We start from the raw sequence: 4326 nt of genomic DNA, 5'->3' as shown, positions 1-4326 counted from the left end.
GTGGTATTTCTTCTCCATCCTCCCACATACATATACTGAATAATCGTTTGCAGTGGTGTCCAATGACATACTGTTCATCACAGTTTATGCAGAGGCCCTTGGCCTTTCTCTGGTCCATTTCCTGTCTAGTTTGTTTTTTGAAGTAAGGAGCAGGTGGAGCCGAATTAGAGATGTCTGGGCGTGGGGCTGCACTGTCTCTTAATCTTGGAGGTCCATAGAAAGGATTTGGCGCAGAGGCATTGTGCCTCCCTGGCCAAGCTGGTTTTCTGACCAGTGACTCCTGTAGAACACGCTGCTTGTGCTCAATTGCCCTGGCTAAATTCATAGCGTGGTCTAAATCTGTAGGAGCATGTAATTCAACTTCTAAATGCAGAGCTTCTGTCAAACCAGCAGTAAAAATATGAACATACTGTGTGTGGCTAACAAACTGGTTTGCTCGGGCTAACCTTTCCTGGAAGGTCTTTTGGTACACCTCTAGTGTACCGGTTTGTTTGTAATTGATTAATTTTCCTAATGGATTGCTACTAGCTGGAGGACCAAATCTCATCATGCTAGACTGTCTAAAAGTTGCCCAATCCTGAACCACTTGGTCATTTCGGAATTGGTGGTACCATAAAAGCGCTTCATCGAGCATGTGGTAGGCGGCCAAATACACTTTCTCATCCGCAGGTGTTTTCTGATGATAAAAGAACTGATCACTCTTGGCTAACCAAATCAAAGGATCCTTAGACCCATCATACGTAGGAAAGTCAAGTTTGAAATACCTGGGCACAGTGTTTGGTCCTTGAACGGCAGGCCCCAGATGGGGATGACGTTGACGCATTGGTGGTTGTGGGGGAGGTGGTGGGTGGAATTGATGGTGGTCGGCCGGTGGAGAGTAGGCAGCTGGTGGTTGGGTGCGTGTACCATGGTCCTCTTGTCACCGGAGGAGAGCTTGGATGGCAGCATCCATTGATTTTATTGCCTCACGCAAATCAGAGGTTGTTTGACACACCTCTTCCAGGGGATGAGCTTGGTTATCTGTCCTCTGCCTAGTATCTTCCACTAACTGTCTCAAATCATCAGGGGAAGAGGAATCCCCAAGGGTGGACCTGTCTGATACCAAGATGTTGGGTTCTTCCCTTGCCATGGATCAAGTCACCCTTCTTTCCTCTCTTCCCTCCATGGATGATCTTGACGTTGGAAGAGAATTCTTGTTTCTTGAACGAGTAATGGTGGAACTCAATTAGAACGAAGGAGCTTTGGAGGAAGCTCAACCTTGGACCTCAAAGGTAGAAATCCGACACTAGACCTCTGAAGGAGAATCTGACCTGTAAAATATAATTTTCTCAATACTTGCCTCTCTTTTCCTTCACGTCCCCCTAAATAGGGTTGAGGACGAAAATACAAAGATGACCCATAGGTCAAGTGGTTCATGCCACATTACACTGAACCAACCCAAAGTAAATCAAACCAAATAAAGTAAACCAAACCGAATTGAAATTACATGAAAAGTAAATTGACATAATTTAATTCCTATGCCTATGGATAACTAGTGATGCTATGGAGTCCATAACAGAATTTTCTCGATAGACAAGTGTTGGCAGTAGTCTGGTTAACACTGTCAAAGAACATTTCTCACAATGTGGTGTCGGAGAAAATCACAACGGGGATGATGAAGATTCTGTCTGACATGTATGAGAAGCCTTCCGCAAATAATAAGGTACATCTCATGAAAAAACTCTTCAATTTAAAGATGACAAAAAAATACATCAGTTGCATCGTATTTGAATGAGTTTAACACGATTTTCAACCAATTAACATCCGTTCAAATTAAATTTGACGATGAGCTTCGTGCTTTAATTATTTTGGCATCTCTGCCAAATTGTTGGGAGCCTACGAGGGCAGCGATCAACAACCTTGTAGGCAATGGAAAGTTGATCTTTAATGATGTTTGGGATACCAATATCGTGGAGAAAGTTCATAGAAAGGACTCCGAAGAGTCATCAACATCTACTTCTGCCCTAAGTGTCAATACTAGGGGTTGGAACTTTAACAGAAATTCCAACAAGGGCAATGGTAGTGTGAAGTCAAGGAATGGTAGAAGCAAATCCAAATTTGGAAAGAATATGGAATGCTGGAATTATGGCAAGTCTGGTCACATAAAAAAGAACTGCAGTGCACCGAATAAGGATGACAAGAAAAATGATGCTGAAAATACAGTCACTGAAGAGTTACGAGATGCTTTACTCTTGTCGGTTAATAGCCTTATTGATTCTTGGGGGTCAGATTCAAGAGCTTCTTTCACACCACCGCACATCATGAGATCATGGAGAATTATGTTGTTGGAGATCATGGGAAGGTGTATCTTGTTGATGGAGAACCTTTGGATATTGTCAGTATTGGTAGCAGAGTGAAGGCCCTTTCATATTCTTTTCTTTCCTGCTTCAATATATCTTTCAGCTCATTATCAGGACTAAGCAGTGTATTCACCTTGGATATTTCAAATCCAGACCATGAATAGAAAAAATTCACAGTTTCATGTTCCACCAGATTCTGATTTTGCACCCTACAAGCTTCAGGTGTAGAAGATGCATCGAATATCAAAACATCAGCAACATCGGACATGAAATTTTCCCAATCACATCCTGTCACTTCATCCTGAGCTTGCTCAAATTGACACACCTCCTGCAATTTTACATCAGTCTCAATCGCACCCTATTTGTTTGGTGAATTACCTTGAGCAAAGTGTACAAGTAACCCTAGAGTCTCAACAATTTCTATATCAGTATCAGTCTCAACAGCATGGCAAAGTGTACCTTTACTATTTGGACTAACACAGTCATATTTTAAGGTCCTAGATAGCTTCACAGCTACACCAGATGTCATCATCATCCTTCTTCGAACAATATCAATTGGGTAGGAAGCCAACCCAGTACCAATTGTGATCCCCCTACCCAGCAAGAAAATTGCAAAGAAACGATCTTGTAGCTCGCCAACAAGAACCACAGGCTCAAGGGAATCATACATTCCAAAGTAGAGTCCATGGTAGACAATAATTCCCACACAGGAGATGTTAAATCCACGATAAAGGCCAGCAATGCCATCTGATTTAAATGTCTTCTTGTAGACATCTATAAGACCATTGAACTGCCGCTCACCTTCCTTCTTGGAATCCTTGGCATCATTGGCTACACGGGTTCGAGCATAATCAAGTGAATAGACAAAAAGAAGGGAAGAAGCACCAGCACATCCTCCCAATGCCAAGTTATCTGCAACCCATTTCCAATATCCATCTCTATCTTTCTTGAAAATGAAGAGTCTCTTGAAATAATCCTTAAAGGCAAAGTTAAGGGCCTAGTTGGGGAAGTAACGGATAATGTTGGAAGATGGGCTCAAGCCCACAAGCTCAAGGCTAGAAACCCACACGTCAGGAGTGGCAAAGTGGTTATTTATGTTATGTTCCATAAAGATGGCATGGAGATGTAAATACATTGTCTTAGTATGTCTTTTAATCTATTGAGTTGTAACCCTAAGGGCTTTGTAACACTATAAATAAGAGCATTAGCTAAGAGGTAAGGCATTCAATCCTTCTCCTCTATTTGAAAAAACGTCCAGCCACCCTCTCTTCTCTCTTGACGCATTCTCTCCTTCCCTTAATTCAAACTCTCCTCTCAAACATCTTTCTCCTTTCTCCATCTTTTCTCTCTTCCCTCCTTCTTCTTCCACGTTAATCTAGAGTCATTCTCATGGGGTCCTAACTTCTACAAATAACATTTGCAATATTTCCCCTAACAAAGATATAAAACCCTCATCCTTGATTGTTTTTGCAAAGCAATCACCAATGCCCTTGTAGGGTTCAGAGAGCCTGCCAGCTTTGATCGTTTCATACTAATTCTGGAGCAAAAGCTTCACCCACTCAATTGGTGCAGCTGCTGTTTTTGTGACAGTAGCAGAAACACCTCCCATAAGAAAATCAATAAGGAAAGCCTTAGCACCTTTTTCAGAAGGTGCTTGGACAAACAGCGGAGTTGAAGGTGAGACAAAAGGCATGCTCTGTCAGTCAGATGGAAAATTTTCTAAAATAACTTCCACATCTCTTCAAACCCAACAACAAGCATTTGGTCTATCCGCCCTGATAATTCTGAGCAGCATTGCTGCTGCTCAGCCCAATGGAGCCCCAGCCACTCCATGGAAGCTGCAATTTGATATAAAATTCAAGGATGTTTTAGAAACTTACCCCCAATATCTTCTTGTCGATGCTCACCGGTCCGGATTTCTCCTCATGCTGTCACCATTTCTCCCACAGTTGTCACCCTTTCCATTTCTCCCATTTTTTATTCACGC

At 42.3% G+C, this 4326-nt stretch overlaps 1 pseudogene; it reads right to left on the bottom strand.

Annotated features, from left to right (window-relative positions):
• Nucleotides 1-2331: 2331 nt before the first annotated feature.
• Nucleotides 2332-4032, bottom strand: LOC137938363 (ADP,ATP carrier protein 1, mitochondrial-like; annotated as a pseudogene).
• Between the last annotated feature and the right edge of the window lie 294 nt (nt 4033-4326).

This window comes from Aristolochia californica, unplaced genomic scaffold, assembly GCF_029961685.1.
Source record: "Aristolochia californica isolate CCGP_79_NKW_82.1479 unplaced genomic scaffold, dmAriCali1.0.hap1 SCAF_8, whole genome shotgun sequence".
NCBI lineage: Eukaryota > Viridiplantae > Streptophyta > Magnoliopsida > Piperales > Aristolochiaceae > Aristolochia > Aristolochia californica.
This window is presented reverse-complemented; position numbering and strand designations above follow the sequence as displayed.